Source organism: Vulpes lagopus, chromosome 5 (genome assembly GCF_018345385.1).
Source record: "Vulpes lagopus strain Blue_001 chromosome 5, ASM1834538v1, whole genome shotgun sequence".
Classification (NCBI taxonomy): Eukaryota; Metazoa; Chordata; class Mammalia; order Carnivora; family Canidae; genus Vulpes; species Vulpes lagopus.
Genome location: NC_054828.1, coordinates 37,995,945 through 38,023,002, shown reverse-complemented (window position 1 = coordinate 38,023,002; position 27,058 = coordinate 37,995,945). Strand labels below are relative to the sequence as shown.

Here is a 27,058-nt window from a genome sequence, read left to right as displayed (position 1 = left end):
TTTGGTAATGAGTTTGCAATGTATACAAATGCTCCATCACTCTGTCATACAAATGAAATTAATAGAATATTATATATCAATTACATGTCAATTAAAAAAAGCAGAGAGATTCCAAATAATCAGTTGTCATGCTCTTAGGTTGATTGGACATGTAATTCAGAAAATATTGTGATTTTTTTCTATGTAAATTTGCTCTGTCCAACATTACTACTAAATATTGTGTTCAGCCTATTATGTGCAAGACACTTTGTTAGTTTTTAAGGGCTCAACAATAAATAAAATACAGCCTTGCCCTCAGGAAATGTATAGTCTAATGGAAATATCAAAAGGGATGCAGAATCTCACAAAATCAGAATGGTAAGTGCCATCATGAGGTTGAGTGCAAAAGGTTATGGGAACCTAACCAATGGAGGACACATTGCTGTCCCTTACTCATCTCTTTCCTATCCCATCCCCACCAGGATAGGTGAGTTTGATCTCAACATATATGGATCCAATTGCTACTATCTGATGTTAATAAGCTTTTTTCAAATTTTTGCTCAAAAAGTCATAACTCAAAATAGGCATATTTCTTCTGAGTGGAAAGGCCAACTCTAAAACATAGTTTGATCTTTCTTAACTCACCCTATTTTATTCTAGTGTTCCTACTCTAACTATTATGTTCATTTTACCATCAGCCTCTGGAGAAGATATTGACAGAAAGTTTTGGTAAATATCTCTTGTTTAAACAAGATGATTTTTTTCATGCTTCCCAAGCTTTAAGTTGACTAAATATCATTGGATCTTGTTATAATGTAGACTCTCATTCAGTAGAGTGTGGTAGAGATTAATGTTCTGCTCCATATTCTGTTGTTGCTGCTGCTGCTACTGGTTCACTTTGTGTTGCAAACATATTCATACTTGTTATTCACATATCATATTTCAATATGCATTATAATTTTCAGTTGTCCTACAAAAAACCCTACAAGTTTAGAAAAACAAAAAAAACCCTGTATCATTATCAGAATTTTATTGATAGGAAATTGATTATTAAACAAGCTAACAGTTCTGCAGAACACTGTGCAAGTAGCTTCTTGGTTGTGGAGCCAGCAATATAAGAAGCCTTGTGCTCTTTCTGCCATAATAAAAAGCTCTCTCCATTCTGAATGGCAGCTTACATAATTTTAATTCATACTAATTCTACTAATTCATTACTTTTATTTTGCTTTGATTTTGTTCATATTTGTTTCTTTTTATCAATTCACATTATGAAAACAATTATAATTAATATTTAAATTCTCAACTAGACTGTCTTTTTAGACATTTCACATCATTAGATTCATTAGAATACTTATTGAAGTTATACTTATGGAAAAGAGAGTTATATTAATTTTTCTTCTGTTATGAATATTACATTGTTTAAAAGAGAAAAGAAATGTTCTGGGGAATCTTTTTTTTTGTAAAAAGGAGTTTGGGCAAAGTTTGCAGGTGAACATATGTAAGTAGTATAAATGTGCACATTTCTGGAAGAGAATTTGGAAATTTGTATCACCATTGTATGCCTCATATATGAATACTCTTTGACATAGTTATTCCATTTCTAATAATGTATGTCCAAATAAAGTAATCATTTATATACATTAAAATTTAGCTATAAGATGTAACAATATAGTATATAACATACATTTAGAAATAACCAGGGACTTGATAAATCAACCTTAGTAAAGTCAGGCACTGGAATACAGATTATATTGTAGAAAAATAATTTTTAAAACATACTTATATTTTCAATAAACAAAAAGGGTTACAAAGAAATAATTTGGCAAATCAGGTTTGTAAAAAATGTATATACACACTTACCTAGGTGTACATATAGGTATATTTATACAGCAACCAGAAAAAATACATTAAAATACGAATAATCTTTACTTTCTTGAGCAATTTTTACTTTCTTATGTCATTTCTAGATGGTCTTTGATAAAACTTCTCTTTATCTTAAGGAAGGAAAGAAGGAAGGAAGTAGGGAAGGAAGGAAGGAAGGAAGGAAGGAAGGAAGGAAGGACAAGGGATGAAAGAAAGAAAAAAAGAAAAAGAAGTCTAATTTAAGTATAATCCTGTACTTTATAGCTGTTTGTGCGGTAGTTCCACAAGGGTGAGTAAGGGGAAGAAAAAGAAAACTGGTAACACTAGGATCTGATTTTACCCTTAGGGATGTTGTTTTTTTCCTTAAGAAAAGGTAAAGTGTGAAAGAATGTACATGGCTCCTTTCTGAGCCAGACTAAGGGCAATCCAGCTGGGCAGCTGCCAACTAAACCAATCTATAAAAAGTACTAAAATATAACTTCAGGAAATCTAAAATTTGTTGCCACTTAACTCTGGTCTTCTATGCATGAATTTTCACATAAGATATGAAATATAAAATGTTTGATTCCCCTCCCTAGAGTGGACAATAACAAACAACAATAACCAAACATGCCTTCTCGGAGTTTCCTTTAACCCCATGAAATAAAGGTTAAACCCATTCTCAAAGGAAACATTTTGAATAGAAACTAACTCATGAGCCTGCCTAGGGCCAAGGTGTTTTGGAAAGTCCTGCTTTAGGCTCATATCAATAATCTTGTTTTTGAGTCTAGTAATGTGGCCTCATTAACTAGAAGATGCTCAATTATTTCAGCTAGTGTATTTGGTTTTGACTTTGTAAGAAAAGTTTAAAGAGATCTGAAGGCTTTCAAATAGGAGTTTCATACTAGCCACCCTCCAGTAAAATTAAATAGCCTGCAAATAAAATTAAACAACAGATATATCAAGGACCTCTCCAAATGATACAGAGTTGCCTTTAAATTTATACCTAAGAGTAGTTTTTTAGACCATCTTTGATTTTATTTAACTGGCCTTCTTTTGAGATTTTGTTTATTAAAAAAAAAAGAAATAACACCTACATCTATAACTGCTTTAGGGCTTTGAGCTCCTTCAAAAGCAGAAATCATGTATTTTTTATCTTTGCAATCGTATAGCTTAACTTAGTACATTACACAAAATCAGCACAGAATGCATATTAATCATTGGGATGAATAGATGGATTGATATAGGAACTTATTCCTAAAGGCTTAGATTTTAGGACTTACCTAACTCAGTAAGAAAATAACATGCTGTCATGGTACCTATTTCAAGCAAAGTAAATAAAATTCTAAATGTTGTGACCAGGTTCTAAAGGACATGCCTTAATATAACCTGTAGGATGATTGACCATCTGTAATTCTTGTTTGCTCCAGCCTCCTCACTTGACTTACAAGTCTCCTAGAAAAGGTCTATAAATAAAATCCTCTCCTTCCCTCATTGTCTGCATATCAGGAACAACAACAATAACATGTCCTTTTATTTCGTATGGCACTTGTGATTTATGAAACACTTTCACACATCACTCATTTTATTCTTATAATAATCATATGAAATAAAAACAAGGAAACAAGGGCTGAAAGACGAAGGGAGTGTCAGCCTTTGTAAGTGTTAGAGCCTATCCTTAGACTCACATCTTCTGAATGCAGACCCCACATTCCTCCATATGCCACAGACACATCAGCTCATCACAACTCCCTCCAGCACTCATGGAGTTAAAAGAATGGCTTCTAACCACCAGTCCCACTGCTATGTCTGCATTCCTTATTTTCTGTTAATTACCACACTTGCTGTCAACACTGTATATTTCAGGGAAAGTGACAATTTTACTTCCTCCTTTCAGACATTTGAAAGCTTCCTCTCCAGGAAGACAGCAGGTCTGGAGCGAACTATGGGAAGGACTGTGGCAAGAATTTCTCTCAGAGTTGGCAGCCTGCCCTCCGCTCACTTTGAATGAATTCAAACATGGAAGAGGTAAGATGGGCTGGAGAAATATAACGTATATGAGACTGATGCAAAGTCTTCTACTTGGTGCCCAACAAAGTTGACATTTTGGGGAATTTAACTGGAATATCGCCAGACTAATAAGGTATAGGAAGAATGCCTTTAAATAAAGAGGATTTGTCAGGCAGTTAAAAATGTTATCAGAGAGGATGAAATTGAACAAGAAGCATGAAGGCTTCAAACCGTTCCCACTGCTTAACTGGGGGAGCTGCTCCATTAGCTCAGCTAATTGAACACTCTGTTATCTCACCTGGATTGTCACTGCGGAAGAAGAAGGGGCTGTATTTTTCTCCCTGAAACAGAATCTGAAACTGGGAGAGAGAGACAAGGGACAGGATATATGCTGATTACTTTATTTTGACATTAGATCTGTGCCTAGAATTAGCTGTGCTCAGATATAAATATCCTTTCAGACATATCCATCCACAAGCAATCTATATTATAATTGGCAAAACTGGTCAAGAAGAAATAAGAATAGAGAAAAAAGGAAACTTCACAATTCTCAGAAAGAAATAAAATCTATGTAGTGTTTTATTTGATGATGCAGGCATATAAAATAAGATGAGCAGTCATATACTTAAACATGAATGATGGTATGGTAAAGACAGAATAAAATACTTTCCCTTTTATACATGTGTTTTAGCTTTTTGCTCTTAATTTCCCAGAGTTCTAAAATAAAAGGTATATTCCATGATTTCAATTGAGTTTAAAGACATGAACCTACTTGAGCTAGATATTTGGCCACCTATTAAAAGTATAAAGTCAGATCCATATTTTATAACATATATTAAAATATATTTCAACTTAAATATGTTTTTAAATGAAAAATGCCAAGAATATAGGGTGAGAAAGACTTTTCAGCCAAAATTCAGTCAAAGAAATAACAACAGCAACAAAAAATTAATTAAAAAATGAGAATATAAAGACTGCAGCTTTTCATCCCACAAAATCATTTAAACATCAACTAAATGACAAATAAAGAACTAAAAGAAATTGCACAAATATTATGAAAGTGTGACTTACTGAAGATTCTCAAAATAATGGGATCCCGGGATGGCTCAGTGGTTTAGCGCCTGCCTTCCACCCTGGGCGTGATCTTGGAGTCCCAGGATCGAGTCCCATGTCAGGCTCCTTGCATGAGGCCTGCTTCTCCCTCTGCCTGTGTCTCTGCCTCTCTCTCTCTCTGTGTCTCTCATGAATGCATAAATAAAATCTTTAAAAAATAAAAAGATTCTCAAAATAAGAATGAAAGCACTAAAACCAAGTAGAAAAATAGATAACTTCATTTAATATTAGTAACAGAAGAATAATAAATGTCCTATAAGTATATGAAAGATATTTACTTATTTATTTTTAAAGATTTTATTTATTTATTCATGAGAGACACATACACAGAGACGTAGAGACATAGGCAGAGGGAGAAGCAGGCTCTCTATCAGGAGCCTATGTGGGACTCGATCCTGGGACTCCAGGATCTCTCCCTGAGGTGAAGGCAGACGCTTAACTGCTGAGCCACTCAGGCATCCCTATATGAAAAATATTTAGCCTAGTAGATAAGTAAGTTGAAATACTAACCGTAAAATACTTCTTTAAAATGATTTTTAAATACAAAATGAGCAAATATCTTCTTTTTAACTAATCAGTGAAGGGAAAACAATAACTTGAAATGTGCATAGTCAAACTATGCAGGTGAGAAGTGATACTTACATAAATTTTATGAAAAGCAATTAGGCAACAACCACCAAGGACATTTCTATTTTGAGTCTCAATAACCCGACTTGTAGAAATCTATACAAAGGAAATAATCTGAGATGTGCATAAATACTTTTATGTAAGGAGAATTATGGTAACATTATGCAAAATAAAAATATAATAAACGAATATTTTATTTTTTTATAAAAGAATATTTTAAACAGTTCCATATATGCAATGCATGTAAAGGCAATGTATACATTATATAAATGATAATTTTGTTGCAGATAAGACCAAATATGTGGGATTGATTTTAAAAGTATGTTGCTTACATAAAATGGAATACTATGAGTCATTTAAAATATTTTGGAAATATATTCAATAGCTAAGATCTGCAATGTTTTGTTAAGTAAAAAAAGTAAGCTGCAAGGAAGCATGTATAGTACAAATGCATATCTGTCAAAATAAAATGATAGCTACTATGAACAAGTGGTGGTAATTTTTAATTCTTTTTTTTCTAGCTATCTGTATTTTCTGTTATATCAACATGCGTTACTTTTGCAATATGAAAGTTAAGAAGATATAAAGAATTAAATTTCTGGAAAAAGCTTAATAACATAACAAAATGCTTTTTATGTAGTAACTAGGATATGTATGTTCATGCATGTATGTGTGTGTATATATGATTGGAATAATATATATTCAAAATGGTAGTATATTTTATATATGATCATTCAATGTTTACTTTTCCCCTACAATCAGAATTCTACCTCCATGCTTTCATAAATGAGAAAATAAAGTATTACATGATTCCTTTTGAATATATATATACACCAACACACATAGAAATAATAAAAAAAAAAACCTCCAAAGTTAAAGAAAAAAGAAATGAATATAGAAGTAGTGAGAAAGAAAGAAAAAGAAAAGGTAGTGAGAAAATAAGCTCTAATTAGGAACTCAAAATTAGCTGAAATCTAATAGGTAAAATCAGTTCTGATACTGGTTTTCACCACATAGCAAATGCTAAATTTTGATGTACTTGAGCTTTGTTTTGATGCACGTGTTTTGAAGGAGAATGAGGGACAAGAGAAAACCTACTCTGTTCAATGTTGACAACCTAATGGGAAACCTCTACAAAATCCTAGCTGAAGAGCTCCATGCACAGTGTAAAAATGAACTTGAAATAAACCTGCTCCAGGACAGAAAAACAAGAAAACTTTTCAGTAGGTTGCCACCCATAAAAACAAGGATAATATATACTTGAGCACAGTGCACATTAGTATGTCAGAATGCAGCTGCTATATTTTGTGTATTATGACCAGGCACTTTTCTAAGAATTTGATCAAGATTTATAATTAACAGTAATCAATCTACCAGGAGGTGTACAATGTATGGTCCAATGATCCAGAAGAAAGTAGTTCCTGGAAATTTCCTTCCAATTCAAATTTTTCGACGTAGATGTAACCTGAATTATAAGAGTGAAATGATATTGACAGATGACTAGAGTTGTATGCAGGCATTAAAAATTGGTCCAGGACGCAATCATAGTGTATGACCAAAATGCCTCTTAGAATGATGCAAATTTATAGGCTTCCACTCAACCTCACCAAGTTTCAAGAAAGAAGTGGTGACCTTGCACTGGTAGTTGCATCTTTTCAGGCACCTGGTATATAATTGTGCTAAGAGACAAAATCATTCCCTTTCTCAGCCTCTTTGAAGGTACTAATGTCGTATGGATTTTCCCTCTCTGTACAACCTTCACTTTCAGCTACCATTTCTCCTTCTCTCCTTTCTACATTGATTTTAACCAAAACTTTTCCATTTTTGGAAGGAATGTTAGGTTCAGCCAGTATGCTTACCCACACAGTAATACCAATCTAGCCATTGCCTTCTCTTTTGCCCACTCTCATCCAAACAGTTGTTTAGGTTTAGAACTAGTAGAATATCCCAACCACTAGACAATACATCTGTGTTTACTGTCAATTCCAACTTTTCCATGTGAACCAAAGGCACAATCTACCCCTTTAGGCCCTTAAAAATTCTGGCATAAAGGTTTAAAGGCCTGGTTACGGTTTTTTGTTTAAGGATCATCCTTCCTTCTAGCACCCACAATTGCAACTGTAGTCTCAAGACCATTGCATAAGAAGGGGAAAAAAAAAAGAAAGTTAAGGTGATGTGGAAAAAAATTATATAGTCTTCTCTCATACTCTCTTCCCCAGATTCCCCAGAAAAATAGGGGAACCCTCCTTTTATGGCAAATTGGGCTATATTGGTCTCTCTCGTACTAAGTGTGCAATTGCAAGGCTTATAAGTAAGGGCTTCATGCCTTTGTATCTTCCCACTTAGACAACAAATGTTTCAAGTGGCTGTCCCAGTTTTCTATCAAACTGTTTCTTTGAAGATGATATGCAATATGATGTGTCTATTTGATGTTACAACGCTTTGCACATCATTGAATGCTAAGAACTGTAAAACTGTATTTCTTTATCTGCAGCAATATATCTCAGTAGTCAAAATTGGTACTGTATCTTCTGTTCCAGTTTTTTTTTAAGATTTTATTTATTTATTCATGAGAGACACACACACAGAGAGAGAGAGAGAGAGAGAGAGAGAGAGAGAGGCAGAGACACAGGCAGAGGGAGAAGAAGGCCCCGTGCAGGGAGCCTGATGTGGGACTCGATCCCTGGGACTCCAGAACCATGCCCTGGGCCAAAGGCAGGCGCTAAACCACTGAGCCACCTAGGGATCCCCAACTTTTTTTAAAAATAGTGTTGTAAGCATTTGCATCAACCATCAGGTATGCAAAACCTAGTCCAGAATGTGTCTATTCCTGTCAGAACCCATTTATGCCATATTGGGGGTACTGGTAATTGCCTGATGTAATCTACTTACCAGTTATGTATGAGGGCCCTGCCCCTGGGGAGTCTGCCCCTAGCCACGTGCAGATTGTCTTTCTCAGTAGCAGACAGGACAGGTCTTGCTGGCATTTTGTGCCTCTGAAAGTGCAAAAGGAATACATCCATCCTTATCTACCACTGCATTGCTGCAGCAGTTCCATTTCCTCTTGTTTCATGAACCTGGCTGACCCACACCAGCAACTGTACCAGGATGTCCATTTGCTGGTGCCAACTAGCTTTTGATCCTGCAAAAGGGTTCTTCGATGGGCATTAATATATCCTACCTAATGCAACAAATAAATTCCCATAGTGATTTCCCTAAGTCCACGCCTCATTTAGACATTCCTTTAACAGCATAGTTTTCCATTGCTTTTCTTCTTGAACACTTGGCCAGGCCATTGGCCACTGTTCATGAGTTTATATACATCTAAACACCTGGGTTCTTATTGTCATTTAGTTATTCCATCACTACAAGAAAACAGCACACAATTCAGTCCAGAGAGTTGACTTGTTGTTACCTTAACCAATCACAGTTTCTACAGGAATCAGAGTGCAGTAGCATTTCAATCAGGGTGCTTGCAACTATTATCCGTAAGTCAAACAGCTTTCTTTTGATCAGTTGAGATCTGTTCACAGGATACCACTTATATGGCAATATCAGGTACCAACTAAGACGGTCTCAATTCAGCCCTAGAGGAAAAGAAGTTATTCTCCTTGCATTTCCCAGGTAGCGTGTTTCTATATAAACAATTTCCATTATATTATGGAACTCTTTTGGATACTGATTTCCTTCGTAGGGTGTTTTTTCTGACATTATTAAGGACATTGTAGGTATTTTAGGTTTTAGGATCTATTTTATGATCAGTAATAGGGGTAGTTTTCAGTAATGTCCAATAGCAAGCCAATAATTGTCTCTTAATGGCTTGTACCATACTGCTACATCTAGGGTTTTTTTGGTACAACTCCCAACTATTGCTGCTGAGAGGCACTCATGGGATTTTGTCATAGTTTCCAGTCTATATAGCTGCAAGTTACAGATACTTTCAGTACTGTATCTGACTGTGGAACATAAAGGCCCCAAAGCATTGACTAAGACACTGCTTTTTAAAATTCCAACCTGTCCTGGTGTTACTCAGACTCCCATCAAATATTGCCTTCCCTCAGGCAGTTGTATGGATAGGAGCTAACAATATTCCTAGCTGTGGAATCTGCATCCTACAAAATCCCAACAGCCTGACAAAGTACTGTTTTTCTTGCTTAGTGTGAGAGGTAGGAAATACAGCAGTTTATTTTTAGTTGCCCATGGAATGTCATGAATGTCTCCTGTATAGGTTATTCCTCACAGTAATTTCACCATTTAAATGAGTCTTTAGATCTTTCCTGGATTTATCAACCAGATTGCATCATGGGTGTCACCGTTACATTAAAGCCTGTCCTGGCATGTTACTCAGTTTATGATATTGTAATATCAAGATAGTGTATTGCCACACTTGTCCCTGCCTTCAGTCCCAATCTCTTCTAAACAAATTGTGACAGTAAGCTGGTGAATTCAATAGCCTCGTGGCAATGTAATAAAGGTAAATTGGGATGCTTCCCACATGGCAGCAACCTGGTTGGCTTTTTTATAAGATGGGAATTGAGCATAAAGCATTTGTAGGATCAATCATTAAGTCCCAATCTTTGTTCCCTTATATTTTTTACACTTTGAAACCATACCAGGGACTGCTAATGCTATAGGAAGTACTACTTTATTCAAGCTTTGATAATCTATCGTTTGTCTTCATGAGTCATCTACCTTTCTCATGGGTCACACAGGTTAACTATACAGATAATTTGACAAGTATCCATACTTCAAATTCTAACTTTCACTAATTACGGTGATGATTTCTTTTTCTCTACCAGGTATCTAATACTGTTTTCCAATTAACAACTGTGTGTAATATTCCATAAATTTTCATTTAGCATGTCCAATTAATACTAGTTGAAGGACAAACATATACTTTCTCTTTTACAATATTAGATAGGAGAAATGCTTTCTAATCGGACATAAATATTCATCTCAGTAATACATTCAGGTAAAAGTGACACAACCACATCATATAAAGTCTGCTCATATATTTTAATTTTTATTCAAACTTTTACTTTAATCCCATCAACTATTATATGTCCATATCCTCCCATTATAATTGTGGCCCCTGTTAGGATTTCACCAACAGGTTTTAGAATCACAGTGCACAAGGGTTCTATGTCAAAGAACTCTAGGAAGGTTTCTTTTCCAGCCGAGGGTCAAGCAAAGAAATTGGTCAATCTTCATCTTCTTTAACATACCAGACTATTACTTTCTGGTAGGTCAAAGTCAGGTTTATCATTGTGATCTTTGCCTTCTTTTCTTTTTTTTTCTCCAATTTAGGATAAATAGAGCAGATTTATTTAGGGCTTTTCAATTTGGGGGAACAAGGACTAGATCCCATATATCTATCAAATCTCTGAAGACCTTTATTTTGAACTCATCAATGGTCATTTTTTCTTTCCATCCCTTAATAATGATTTAAAGACTTTTAATCTGTTGGGATGAATCTCTTTGTCATTCTCTATTCTCCTGTAAATCATTCCAATCTTTTTAAGAATCTTTAACTCTGGTAGGGAAAGCTGAGACAACAAATCTGATACGGCTTTTTGGATCTGTGCTTGATTTTTACAGCAGGTGACAAGGAGTACCCATGCAAAAAGGGCCTACTTCATCAAAGCATTTACCATGACTTGGTAAAAAAGAGAATTAAATGGATGAACATCTCAATAATCATAAAGCCAATTTAGCATGCCCTGAATAGGAGCATATTAGCCACCTTATCTGGGGAGTTCCACTTATCATTTAAAGAAGGGAAAGAACAACTCCATTTTTCAGGATAAACCAACTTTACAGTGTCTTTTGCTCAGTCCACCAAACTAGCTTTTCCTTGAGGAAAAACTTGTGTGTTTGAATAAATGACAGCAGCCAGTTTTGATTGTTCAATAGCAAAATATAAATTCTGCATTAATCCAAACATGCTCCTCCATTCCATTGCTTTAAAAATTGAAGAGGTTGCTTTGAAGTTAGTTACTCTCATAACTTACTTTAGTAAAGGTTCTTCAGAAAGCTGGTTATATTAATCCACAAAATGAGACAACTCTTTCACAATATATTCCCAGTTTCAGTAGTTTCTTGGCTTTGCAAACACATAAACATGCACCTGCTACCTGGACTACCTTCTTGATGACCATAAATCATAGACGTGCTGTCTGTGTTTTCCAGAACATGGTTTCCCAATGGAAAAAGCCCTAAAGCTGGTGGTCATAGCTCAGACAGGCTAAAAATCTGATGCCAAAACCTATTCCAATCCCATCCTTTACTTTCACTTTACCTATTACAGAAAAAAAAATTAACCAAGTGTTGTGTATTGGCTTTCTCACTATATTGTCTTTTTGATATATCCAGTAAGCCAACTCCTCAGGAAATAGATCTATCATTTCTGAATTCCATTGATAGCTTTTACCTATGGTAATGATCACATCACAGCTGCTGCCTCATACTACTATCGGTAGCCATTCAGGTATCAGAGATTTGTCATTCTTACCCCTATCATCCTTCTTTTTCCCAAACAATGTTTTCATCATGTTTCAGTGAGTCAGTGTCATTCTAGTGAATTCCACTTCTCAAGTCAACTGTCTGAAGGGTCCCCAAGACCACCATCATGCCCAATGATTAGCTAGGATGACTCAGAGGGCTCAGAAAAGTTGTCATACTGATGGCTTTCACTATAGTGAAAGCATACAGAGTAAAGTCAAAAAAAGAAAAAAGGAACATGAGCAGATGCCAGGAGAAACCAGTCACAAGCTTCTAGAACTTTACTCTGAGTAGAGTCTCATGGACACATTAAATTCTCCCTGCTAGGACATAGGACAACTAATTAAAAGTGTTACCCACTGAGAAGTTCAAATGAGCCTTGGCATCAAGAGTTTTTATTAGGTATTTGTGTGACCTAATTTAGATACTCAGACTTCAGACCCCCAGATCAAAAATAGACATTCACCATAAATCTGTTGGCTTTAACTGTCTGATCAAAACTGGTATGAAGCTGTTCAAAGCCTCAGGCATACAGTATTCCTTTATCAGGTGGAATATTTCAAGGGCTCATTCCTCATCTCCTAGGTGCTAGCCAAGAGCCAACATGGAAGACATATTTTTCTTGGGAACAAGCCTGTTTTCAGTGGCCCAGGCCTGCTTTCCTACACAATGACCTTGACATCAAGAAGAAGATACAGCATTGCACAGCACCAGCCAGCTAGAGTTCCCCTCAGTGAGAAATGAAAAGCAGGATAAACAACTAGCCTCCTCAGCCTTTCAGGGAGCAGACCATTTCACCCCACTCAGACTGGCCAAGCTAAGATGACAGAGGTGTTTAAGAACAAAGAAAAAAGCAAAGGCCACCCAAACCACCCACACAGGGGGAGTCATTGCAGTTCACAATGACCTGCTCTACAGATCAACCCAGCAACTTTTGCCCCTAAAGAAGAAATGCATGGCCAGCACAGCTGCCATAGACCCCTTGTAAATGTCACCATCTTTTGTTCCACAGGGGTGCACAGTCAAGGATGCCAGTGGCCTGAGTCCCTCCCTGTTTTCCCCATTCATCCACACTGGAGCCCAGGAACTACACTTGCAGCTTGTCCAGGCCTCTGTGGCTGCATGAGTATTAAGACACAAGCCTAGAGTTCTACAGCTGGCCCCCACCACCATATACCCACTCAGGATTAGCCCCTTTAGCTCTACATTCTCCCAGCCTGATGCCAGTCACCAGCCTCCACTGCCATGCCAATGCCTAGAGGGAGGCTATACAACCATGGCAGGGAACACTTGACAGCCAAGACTCCCACAGTTGCTTCTGGGCCTGGATCAGGCACTGTTTTCTATTACTAGCTGGCATCAATATACTCATCTGTAGTTATCCACCCCCCTCCAAGCTATGCACAAATATACAGAAATTAAACAACACATTTCTGGACCACCAATGGGTCAAATAAAAAACTGAAAGGAAACAAAAATAAAAATAAAAATCTTCAAACAGGGGTGCCTGGTTGACTCAGTTGGTGGAAGGTGCAACTCTTGATCTCAAGGTTCTAAATTAGAGTCCCACACTGGATACAGAGATTACTAAAAAATGAAATCTTTTTAAACAAAATCTTGAAACAAACAAAAGTAAGTTGAAACACAATATACCAAAACTTATGGGATAGAAGAAGAGTAGTTCTAAGAGTTTGTAGTGATAAACCCCTACATTAAGAAAAGAGAAAAAAGAAAAAAGCTCACATCAGATCAGAAATAAATGAAATGGGGACCAAATGCTGTGTGGCAGCATAGATATACAAGGGATCATTAAAAATGGTTATGAATAAGTATATGCCAAAAAAATGGATAATATAGATGAAATGGACAAATTCCTAGAGACATATGACCTATTGTGATTGAATTATGAAGAAACAGAAAATCTGAACTGACTAATAACAAGTAAGGAGATAGAATCACTAGCCAAAAACCTCCCAACAATGAAGATCCCAGAACCAGATCATTTCACTGGTGAATTCTACCAAATTTTAAAGTAGAATTGACGCCAATCCTCAAACTTTCCCAAAAATTTGAAAAAGAGAGAACACTGTCATACTCATGTTATGACACTAGAATTACTCTGATACCAACACCATATTAAAAAAAAAAAAAAACTAGAAGAAAACTGTAGACCAATATCCCTGATTCATATAAATACAAGACTTCTCATCAAAATGTCAGTAAACCAAATTCAACAGCACACTAAAATTGTGATACACAATGATCAACTAAGATTTATTACCAGGGTGCAAGACTGGTTCAACGTATACAAATCATGAATGTGGTACATATTAATAGAATGAAAAATATAGGATCTCTCAATTGACATAGAAAAAGCATTTAATAAAATATGACATTCTTCCATCATGAAAACACTCAAAAAATTGGATATAAAAGGAACTTATTTCAACATAATAAAGGTCATATATGCCCTCATCTAATGTCATGCTCAATAGTGAGAGGTCAAAAGTTTTTCCTCTAAAATCAGAAACAAGACAAGGGTGTCCATTCTCACCACTCCTATTCAGCATAGTACTGGAAGTCCTAGCCAGAAATAATCAGGCAAGAAAAAGAAATACAAGAAATCTAAATTGGAAAGGAAAAAAATAAAATTATTTCTGTTTCTAGATTATATAATCTTACATGCAAAAAATCCCAAAGGCACCACCAAAAACTGTTAGAACTAGTCCATGAATTCAAATTTTTAGAATACAAAATGAATATGTAGAAATCAGTTATGTTTCTATACAATAAACAATGCAATACCTGAAAAAATATAGAACACGATCCAATTTATAATAACATCAAAAATAAAATATTTAGAAATAAATTTAACAAAAGAGGGGAAAGATCTGTACACTAAAATATAAGACACTGATGGAATAAATTAGAAAGGCCAAACAAATGGAAAGATACCTTATGTTTATGGATCAGTAGAATTAATATTGTTAAAATGTTTATACTACCCAAGCCATCCTTGCATTCAATGCAATTCATATTGAACTCCAATGGTATTTTCAGAATAATAGAAAAAAAAAAAACAATCCTAAAATTCGTATGGCATAACAAAAGATTTTGAAGAGTCAAAGCAATCTTGAGAAAGAAGAATAAAGTTGTAGGCATCACATTTCATCATTTTATCTTTTTTTTTTTTAATTTTTTTTATTTATGATAGTCACAGAGAGAGAGAGAGAGAGAGAGGCAGAGACACAGGTAGAGGGAGAAGCAGGCTCCATGCACCGGGAGCCCGATGTGGGATTCGATCCCGGGTCTCCAGGATCGCGCCCTGGGCCAAAGGCAGGCGCCAAACCGCTGCGCCACCCAGGGATCCCACATTTCATCATTTTAAACTGTACTACAAAGCTATAGTAATCAAATCAGTATGGCACTGGCATAAAAATAAACACATAGACAAATGGGAAAACATAAATCCTTGCATATATGGGCAACTAATGTTTGACAAGATACTCAATGGAGAAAGGATAGTCTTTTTAATAAATGCTGCTGGGAAGATTGAATAGCCACATGAAGAACAATTAAATTAGAGCCCAACTATATATATCAGTACAAAAAAAAAACCAAAAAACTCAAAAAGGATTAAAGACTCAAACATAGAGCTGAAACTATAAAAATCCTAGAAGAAAGCCCAGGGAAGAAAATCCTTGACATTAATTTTAATAGTCATATCCTGGATATGACATCAAAAGCAAAGGTTAATAAGTAGAATTACATCTATCTGAAAAGCTTCTGTACAGGAAAGGAAGCAATCAACACAATTAAAAGGCAATCTATAGAATGGGACAAAATATTTGCAAATCATATATCAGATAAGGGGTTAATATCCAAAATACGTGAAAAACACACAACTCAATTGTAAAAACAAAACAAACAAAAACCTGATTACAAAAATGGTCAAAGGAACTGAAGAAACATTTTTCCATTGTTGTGTTTATATTCCAGATTATCACAAAAAATGTAACAGAGTTGCTAAAAGATATAAATACTCAAATCGGCACTTTAAATGATCCCTCCCTCTCCTTTAATCATTGGTTAAACTCCTGGACTGGAGGAGGATTTTAGTCAACTATCAAAGGTCTTTTTGTTGGGCTTCCTTTTTCTCATAATAATGCTAATCTTATTTTGTTTGTCTTTTCTGGTGTCTAACTGCCTAGTGCTGAGACTCCTTCACTGCCATAACTTCAAGCCAACATATGATCCCTTCTACTCATGGAGATTCATATATGTTGTCTAACTTAGATTCAGCTGCCTCTGCCTTTCATAACTCCTGTGTCTCCAACTGCCCAGTGTTGACCTATAGGAATAGCTCTATGCTCTTATTCAGCAGGAAGAAATTACAGAAGATAAGACCTTTCACTCTCAGCAACCTTAAAGATTTAAGGGTCTAAATTGTTCCGGAAGGAAGTGAGGAGAACAAAGGCAAGGAAAACCAGTCAAAATTAAATCTCTTTACAACTTGCAGCCTGCTGATAAATCCCTGAGATATGCAGAGTGTGACATTCCTCAAGGAACTCATGGCTGACTTACTCTTGATATTTCATTAAAGACTAAGAGCAACCTTATCTTAACAATAGGTAGCCCTTCAAGGTTTTAGAGACTTTGCTTTTAATAGGAACAGATTCCTGAGAGACTTACGTTATTCTTAACTCCCATTAACTCTAAAGTATAAGATCAGTTACTCCTCACAATCCCAGTGCAGCTCTTTCTGCCCACAGGCACTGTCTCTGTGCTATAATAAAAGAACCTTTCTGCACTGAGAAGAAAAACAAAACAAGGAAGACAGGCAAATGACAATAGCTACATGAAAATATGCTTGACATTAATAATCTTCAGGGAAATACAAATCAAAACCACAATGAGATATCACCTCACACCTGTTAGAATAGCTCATTAAAAGGACAAAAGATAGTAGGTACTAGCAAGGATGTGGAGAAAAAGGAATGCTTGTGCACTGTTGGTGGGAATATAAATCAGTACTGCCAGTATAGAGAATAGTATGGCAGCTCCTTAAAAAATTAATAATAGAACTACTTTATGATCCAGCAATGATATACCTTTGGGTATGTATCTAAAGAAAATGAGAATAGGATATTGAAGAGATATTTTACACTTTTATGTTGTTTGTTGCATTATTCACCATAGCCAAGACACAGAAACAACCTAAATACCTGTCAAGAGTTGAATGGAGAAAAAAAAAAAAAGAGAGACAAAGGAGAAAGAAAATGTGTATTATATATATACATGTATATATATCACATGTATCACATGTATAAAATGTGATATATATATTTGTATATACACACACATATATATCACATGTACGAGTATGTGTTATAGATTCACAGATATGTGATATATTTAACATATATGTTACTGACACATGTCTGAATATGTATCATACACATTATGTAATATGAATATATACTATTGCATATATATGAATATTATTTAGTCATAAAAAAAGAAGGAAATCCCCCATTTGCAAAAGCATGGATGGACATTGAGACTATTATGCAAAATAACTCAGACAAATATTGTATGGTATCACTTAAATATGGTATCTTAAATTCTAGACTCACAGAAACAGAGAGTAGAATGCTGGTCAGCCAAAAGTAAGGGATAATAAATAGGGAGGTATTGGTCATAACAAAAATTTCCAGTTACAGGATGAATAATAGGGAGGTATTGGTCCCTAATACCTAATACCTAATACAGGATGAATAAATAGGGAGGTATTGGTCATAATAAAAATTTCCAGTTACAGGATGAATATGTTCTGGAGATCTAATATATAGCGGTGATTATAATTAATAATACTTTACCATATACTTGTAAATGTTGATAGAATACATCTTAAATATTCTTACCACACACACACACAGATGGTAATTATGTGATAGGATGGAGGTGTTAGCTAACACTACGGTGGTAATTAACAAAATATAAGTGCACAAAATCAATACATTTTACATTTTAAACTTACAATGTTATATGCCAATTACATTTCAATAAAACTGAAAAAAAGTAATCAAATTAAAACAAGATATAAAGCTATAATATTAGAAAACTACAGGTCAATATCACTCACACATTTAGATGCAGAAATCCTATATACGTTAATAGAAAACTAAATTCAGTGATCAACAAAGCCATAATATATAATGACCAAGTTAGTTTTGTCTCGGAATGGTAATAAGACAGTATATTTTTTAAGTAAAAGAGAAAAATCAAACGAAAATATCAATAGATGCAGAAAAGGCACTAAAAATATTTTAAAAGGAATACTTGCAAAATTTGCATCACTCTGTAAATACATGAAAATTTTCCTAATCTAAGAATGGATGGCTCAATAAAACCTAAAGTAGATATAATTTTTAATATGGTAGTATTAATTATTCTCTTTTAATTATGAAAATAAACAAGATATTCACTCTTATCCTTGGACTTAATATTGTAAGAAATAAAACATAATGAAGAATGACTAGAGAATAAATAAAAAAATCGTTTTAGTCACAGATAATAATTATCTATGCAGAAACCCAAAAGAATAATAACAAAGTTAACAAATTTTCTAGATATCAAAATCTAAATACAAAGTTAAATATTTATTGACAAAATATATAATTTAAAAAAGATACGAGTTCTAATAGCAAGCAAATAAAAAGATCACAAAGATATAAGAATGTTAAAGAGAAAATTTTAAATCCTATATATAAATACTTTAAAAATTCTGAAATAAATGGTGATGTCATCAATCTTTATTGGTAAAAATGTATCGTATATTTATTTATTTATTTTTAAATGTCTTATTTATTTATTCATGCGAGACACAGAGAGAGATAGAGAGAGAGAAAGAGGGAGAGAGAGAGGCAGAGATACAGGCAGAAGGAGAAGCAGGCTCCATGCAGGGAACCCGATGTGGGACTCAATCCTGGGACTCCAGGATCACGCCCTGAGCTGAAGGCAGACACTCAACTGCTGAGCGACCCAGGCATCCCTGTAAAGCATATTTAATTATCTGTTTTCTCTAACTTGATTCATATCATTTAATGTGATCAAAATCTCAGAAGTATAATTTTAAGGCACTTTACAATTTTTATGGCCTTACTAGATACCAATATTTTTTCTAAAGCTATAGTAATTAGAATAGTTTGGTAATACCTCAGTAAAAATGAAAAGAATCATGGTAAAGAATGGAGAATCAGTTACACATTCACATGAACATAGAAACTTGGCCTATGACAGAACTGATATATCTTAGTTGGTAAAAGAGAAGCTATACAATAAATAATATTGGGAATATTATCCCTACTTGATTATGCAATAAAAATCAATTTCAATTTGCTAAAAGATCTAAATGTGAGTCATTAAATAACAAAAGTTTCTGGAAATAATTTAAGTGCATGCATCCATCATGATCTCCAGGAAAACAGAGGCAGTGGATGAAAGAGAGAGAGAGAGAGAGAGAGAGAGATTAATTTTAAGTAACTGGCTCCAGTTATTGTGGGAACTGGCAAGTCTGAAATTGAGAGCAGTTCAGCAGGCTGGAAATTCATGTAGGAATTAAAGCTGCAGTCTTGAGTAAGAGTATTTTTTTCTCCAGAAAACCCTAGTTTTCAATTTTCTTTCTTTCCTTTTTTTTTAAAATTAATTTTTATTGGTGTTCAATTTACCAACATACAGAAAAACACCCAGTGCTCATCCCGTCAAGTGTCCGCCTCAGTGCCCGTCACCCATACCCCTCCAACACCCGCCCTCCTCCCCTTCCACCACCCCTAGTTCGTTTCCCAGAGTTAGGAGTCTTTATGTTCTGTCTCCCTTCCTGATATTTCCCAACATTTCTCTTCCCTTCCTTTATATTCCCTTTCACTATTATTTATATTCCCCAAATGAATGAGAACATACACTGTTTGTCCTTCTCCGATTGACTTACTGCACTCAGCATAATACCCTCCAGTTCCATCCACGTTGAAGCAAATGGTGGGTATTTGTCGTTTCTAATGGCTGAGTAATATTCCGTTGTATACATAAACCACATCTTCTTTATCCATTCATCTTTCGATGGACACCGAGGCTCCTTCCACAGTTTGGCTATTGTGGCCATTGCTGCTAGAAACATTGGGGTGCAGGTGTCCCGACGTTTCATTGCATCTGAATCTTTGGGGTAAATCCCCAACAGTGCAATTGCTGGGTTGTAGGGCAGGTCTGTTTTGAACTCTTTGAGGAACCTCCACACAGTTTTCCAGAGTGGCTGCACCAGTTCACATTCCCACCAACAGTGTAAGAGGGTTCCCCTTTCTCCTCATCCTCTTGAACATTTGTTGTTTCCTGCCTTGTTAGTTTTCCCCATTCTCACTGGTGTGAGGTGGTATCTCATTGTGGTTTTACTTTTTTTTTTTAATTTTTATTTATTTATTTATTTATTTATTTATTTATTTATTTATTTACTTATTTATGATAGTCACACAGAGAGAGAGAGAGAGGCAGAGACACAGGCAGAGGGAGAAGCAGGCTCCATGCACCAGGAGCCTGACGTGGGATTCGATCCCAGGTCTCCAGGATCGCGCCCTGGGCCAAAGGCAGGCGCCCAACTGCTGCGCCACCCAGGGATCCCTCTCATTGTGGTTTTGATTTGTATTTCCCTGATGGCAAGTGATGCAGAGCATTTTCTCATGTGCATGTTGGCCATGTCCATGTCTTCCTCTGTGAGATTTCTCTTCATGTCTTTTGCCCATTTCATGATTGGATTGTTTGTTTCTTTGGTGTTGAGTTAATAAGTTCTTTATAGATTTTGGAAACTAGCCCTTTATCTGATATGTCGTTTGCAAATATCTTCTCCCATTCTGTACGTTGTCCTTTAGTTTTGTTGACTGTATCCTTTGCTGTGCAAAAGCTTCTTATCTTGATGAAGTCCCAATAGTTCATTTTTGCTTTTGTTTCTTTTGCCTTTGTGGATGTATCTTGCAAGAAATTACTGTGGCCAAGTTCAAAAAGGGTGTTGCCTGTGTTCTCTTCTATGATTTTGATGGACTCTTGTCTCACATTTAGATCTCTCATCCATTTTGAGTTTATCTTTGTGTATGGTGCAAGAGAGTGGTCCAGTTTCTTTCTTCTGCATGTGGATGTCCAATTTTCCCAGCACCTTTATTGAAGAGACTGTCTTTCTTCCAATGGATAGTCTTTCCTCCTTTATCGAATATTAGATGACCGTACATTTCAGGGTCCACTTCTGGGTTCTCTATTCTGTTCCATTGATCTATGTGTCTGTTTTTGCGCCAGTACCACACTGTCTTGATGACCACAGCTTTGTAGTACAACCTGAAATCTGGCATTGTGATGCCCCCAGCTATGGTTTTCTTTTTTAAAATTCCCCTGGCTATTTGGGGTCTTTTCTGATTCCACACAAATCTTAAAATAATTTGTTCTAACTCTCTGAAGAAAGTCCATGGTATTTTGATAGGGATTGCATTAAACGTATAAATTGCCCTGGGTAACATTGACATTTTTACAATATTAATTCTGCCAATCCATGAGCATGGAATATTTTTCCATCTCTTTGTGTCTTCCTCAATTTCTTTCAGAAGTGTTCTATAGTTTTTAGGGTATAGATCCTTTACCTCTTTGGTTAGGTTTATTCCTAAGTATCTTATGCTTTTGGGTGCAATTGTAAATGGGATTGACTGGTTGAAGCCCACTTACATTATCAAGGGCAACCTCCATTACTTAAATTGAACTGAATATAGATCTCAGCCATATCTAGAATATATCTTCCCAGCAACACTTAGATTAGTGTTTAATTAAATAACTGGGTTCTGTATCCTGGCCAAGTTAACACATAATGAAACTAGCATAGAACTTATTTGAGAGATTTGAGAATTAAGAAGAAATTTGGGGCATCTCTGTGGCTCAGTTGGTTAAGCATCTGCCTTTGGCTCAGATCATGATCCTGGGGACCTGGGACTGAACCCTGCATTGGACTTCCTGCTCAGTGGGGAATCTGCTTCTCCCTCTCCCTCTGCCTGCTGCTCACCTTGCTTGTGCTCTCTTTCTTTCTCTCGGTCAAATAAATAAAATCTTTAAAAAAATAAAGAAGAAGGTTTAGAACAAGACACAAAATAAGACACAAGAAACATAATAAAAGTTAAGATTAACAAACTTGACTACTAAAAATCAAGAATTTCAAGTCATCCATATACACATAAGGAAAGTAAAAATATATTGCAACATATATGACTAACATGTTTTGGATCAAAAGTATAAAAAGAACTTCTGCAAATCAATAGGACAAGAACAAAAGTATATGTACAGGAAATTATGAACAGATCAAAAATAAATCAAACACATAGAAGAAAAAAAATAAGTAACTAATAAACATGTAGAAAGTTATTAAACCTCACTAGTAATCAGGAAAATACACATTAAAGTTTTCAAATAGACAGTCTTTAATATCTACTGTGTGGGTAAAATTGAATTGTCTGATTATACCAAATTCAAAATGATGTAGATCAAAACCTGTTATAGTATGCTGGGGGAGTGGAGCCACTATGAAGAGCAATTTGTCATATTTAGTCAACTGAAATGTGTTAACTCAGAAATTTTAGTCCTAGTGATCCACAAATTTTACTCTTTTGATGTACACCAGAGAGAACTCTTTCCTCTATGCACCAGAAGACACCTCCAAGAATTTTCAGAGCAACATTATTTTGTAATAGGAAAGAAAAACAGAAAATAACCCAAATGTCCAAGAACAGAAGCTTGGACTATAGATAGTTGTATATTCATAGACTAGAATATTCTACTTTGACATTGAACAACCTATGGAAACACACATGGATGAACCTTATAAACTCACTATCAATAATTTTTAAAAGCAATTTTCAGAACAACACACAATTTTATGTGACACTCATAAGCATGCAAAGCTGAACATAACATTTTAAAGATGAGCAAAAGAAATACATAAATACAATTGAGGATATAATCATTGATGGGTCGAAAAAGGATCAGATTGCAAGAGGAAAAATCAAGGAGTTTCAAGTATATTGATAATGCTTAATTTCTCAAACTGAGCAGTAATATACTACTACTGGTTTTATTTGTTGTTGTTTTAAACTACATGTGTTATAAATATTGTTTAGTATATATTTAATTTTAAAACAAATTTTTATTTCTGGAATCCTTCAAATTTGTAATGTTAATAACTTTATGGCTTAAAAGACAATGTTAATTCTCACCCACCAGTATCCTTTCCAAAAAGCCGTATCAGTGACTATAAATATAAGCTTTTAAGAAAATATGTAAATTAAGAGGCTTTTAAATTGCTCAAGATCATCTCTCTTTTGAGTTCTTCTACTTCTTCACTTTCTAACTCCTACATACAGCTCATTTTTACTTGATCAAGTGGAAATTATTCTGAGAGTCCATACTTTATAAGTTTACCCCTACTTTATATATATATATTTTTTTTCCCCTACTTTATATTTTAAGAGGGTCCTTGTCCTACAGGTTGGGTAGTTCTTTATTAAGCAGGTTTAGTATTGTGTGGTTTTCTGCTTAATATTTGGCAATAAAATGAAGAATTCTTTAAATTTAGACCCTTCCAATTTGGCCATTGAAAATGTCATGTAATATCATTACTACTGAGATCTATATTATTCTCCTAAGAACACTCTATTGAAAGTTATGGTACATTTTGAAAGCCCTCATCCCTTTTAGGTTATATTTTGATGCTAAAAATCCCTGTATAACTAAAAGGAAAGCTTTGAAGATCAATATACGACAAAATGTTTTTTGTTTTGTTTTGTTTCCCTTCATTTCTTCTTATTTCTTTGACCTTTAGAAGATTTGCAATGGTGAATTTAGTTTTCAAAAAATGATTAAATACTCACAAGGTACTTCTGCTGCTGTTGTTTTTGGCCAGATCAATCTGAGATGTTTTATATTTGGGTTGACAAATACATAGCCTTTACAACTGTTTTCCCCATACAAATAGTGTCAGGCTTTCAGCTAGTAAGGTATCAGGGCTAGGATAAATAAAAATTTTCTCCATAAATGAACAAATAAAAGAATATTTTAAAAGAGAATGTCAACAAGTTTCTGTTTTGAAGAACTATGGGAAAAAAAATAAAGATCAATACAGGCATACCTCAGGTTCAGTTCCAGGCCACATCAAAAGTGAATATTGCAATAAAGTCTAATAAAATTTTTGGTTTCCCAATGTATATAAAAGTTATAGTCTATTATTGTGCAATAGCATCATATCTAAAGAATAATACTTTAATTGAATATTTTAATTTAAAAACATATGCTATTACTAAAAAATGCTAACTATCATCTGAGCTTTCAGGAAATGGTAATCTTTTTGCTAGTGGAGAGTGTTGGCTCAATGCTGATGGCTGCTAACTAATTAGAATGATGGTCGCTAAAGAAATGGTTGCTGGACGCCTGTGGCAATTTTTTAAAAGAAGACAACAATGAAGTTTGCTATATTGATGACTCTTTCACTTAAACACTTACAGGCTATTGTAGGGTTTTTAACTGGCCTAATTTCAACAGAATATATCTTTAAAAATAGATAAAAGGGGCCATCTCTATGCTTTATTCATAGGTTAGCCATGTATAAATATTATGTCCTATTTTTTCCTTCCTAGCTCTAAAAATAAGTCCATTTAAACCACAGAAAGGCATTTATATTATTATTCTTTGGGAGACAGAGGAAAGGGTAAATTAATTAAAGAATTACATTTGCAAGAGCTCCATGGCTAGAGGACACTGGAGGTGATGATGAGCAATGCAGATACCTGGAAGGGGGTAGTGCAAAGAAGGTAGAAGATTGCACCATGCCCTTTCATCCAGCTGTGAATTCTATGCGGGGAAACTCCTCCCAAAAGCAAGGTTGCTGAAGAGGAGGAAGAAAAGCCAGAACCGGATACAAGCTCAGAGGAATCTGTCTTTACTATAGAAGAACAAGAGAATGAAACTCCACCTGCTACATCTAGTGAAACAGAGCAACCAAAGGAAGAACCTGAGAAGGAAGAGAGGGAAGAGAAGAAGTCTTTAGAGGAAACCAAAAAGGATGAAAAAGATCAGTCTAAAGAAAAGGAGAAGAAAGTGAAAAATACAATATCTTCCTGGGCTACCCTGTCAGACAGATAGCCAGGGCTCAGAAACAAATACCAATGGCTTCCTCCCACCATCCCAAGATGGATGAAATCCTAACTGGGGCCATTAAGACATGCTTCCAGAAGAGTGGTGCATCAGTGGTTGCTATTTTGAAAATATATTAGCCATAAGTATCCTTCTCTGGAGCTGGAGGCAAGGGGCTAGCTACCTCCTTAAATAAGCACTGAAAAGAGAATTAAAGAGAGATAGCATCAAACAGGTAAAAGGAAAAGGTGCTTCTAGGCATTTTATTGTGGTCCAGAAATCAAGACAAACACCTCAGAAATCCAGAAACAGAAAGAACAGAAGTTCTGCAGCAGATCCTGAACCACAAGTAAAGTTGGAGGATATCCTCCCATTGGCCTTTACTTGCTTTTGTGACCCTAAAGAAGCTTCTTACGGTCTCATCAGGAAATACGTGTCTCAGTGTTACCCTAAACTTAGAGTGGCCATCAGGCCTCAGCAGTTGAAGAATGCTCTTCAGAGAGCAGTAGAGAGAGGGCAGTTAGAACAAATAACTGGCAAAGGTGCTTATGGGACATTCCAGCTGAAGAAATCAGAGGAGAAACCCTTGCTTGGTAGAAGCCTGATGGAGTATGCAATCCTCTCTGCCGTTGTTGCCATGAATGAGCCAAAGACCTGCTGCACTACTGTTCTGAAGAAGTGTGTCATGGAGAACCACCCAGGGATCAATTCTAACTATCAAACGCATTTGTTGAAGAAAACTCTGCAGAAATGTAAAAAGAATGGGTGGATGGAACAGATCTCTGGCAAAGGATACAGTGGCAATAGGATTTTTCTATTATCCCAGCCTAGGAGTTCTATTTCCAAAGAAAGAGCTAGATGACTCAGGAGATGAGTATGAGGAGGAGGATGACTCCTCAGAAGAAGACTCTGACATTGAAGAGCCTCCACCCGAGAGGAAGTTGTAGAAGAAAACCCTGGCAAATCATTGGTGAAGGCTGATCCATGAAGCAGAGGGTCCAAGCCTGCACCTAAAGTCCCAGCTTGCCCAGCAGGGGAAAGCTAGGCCCCTGCCCAAGAAAGCCCATCCCAAGGCCAAAACTCCTGGCAAGAAAGTCAGACCCTCATCCTCAGTCATCAAGAAACCTAGTGGTGGCTCTTCAAAGAAGCCTGCAGCCAGTGTGACAAAAGAAGTGAAATTGCCGGGCAAAGGCAAAGCCACCATGATGAAATCTTTCAAATCAAAAAAGTAAATTTTATAGGAAAAAAAAATGGTATTATGGCAAAATTCAGATTCTTATTTTCTAAGGTCAGTGTGCATTTGTTATAGTTTGAAGCTTTTAAAATTATTATTTTCCTCCCCTATGAACATTGTGGGGAGAGAATATAAATAAGCCAATGTAGGCATTTGTTAGCTTTGGTGCTGGCCTTGGTGCCTGCCCTTTCCTCAGTCATTTTTAATTTCTGCGATAACTCTGGATTTTCCTGAACTGTATAATCTACACTTGTTATTTTTTCTCCCTCCACGCCAACCCTCTTTTTTTATGACCAGCACTTGCTTTTTTTTTTTTTTTTTCCTTCCAGCTTTACCTAAACAGTTGCAAAGATTTTTATATCTGTAGAAAGCATCAAGAATAGGATTCTGGTCAGTTGCCGGAAGTAAACAAGAGTATATATAGCACTGACTGAATTGTAAAGCCTTCTGCCTGGAGACTTCAGTTATAGCTATATAGTAATTAATCTTATTTATAAAACCACTCCACTAACCCTTTCTCTCCAACTATACAAATACAGAGACATCTTA

At 35.5% G+C, this 27,058-nt stretch overlaps 1 pseudogene; it reads left to right on the top strand.

Moving 5' to 3' along the window:
- Nucleotides 1-369: 369 nt before the first annotated feature.
- Nucleotides 370-26,507, top strand: LOC121491758 (annotated as a pseudogene).
- Nucleotides 26,508-27,058: the final 551 nt, after the last annotated feature.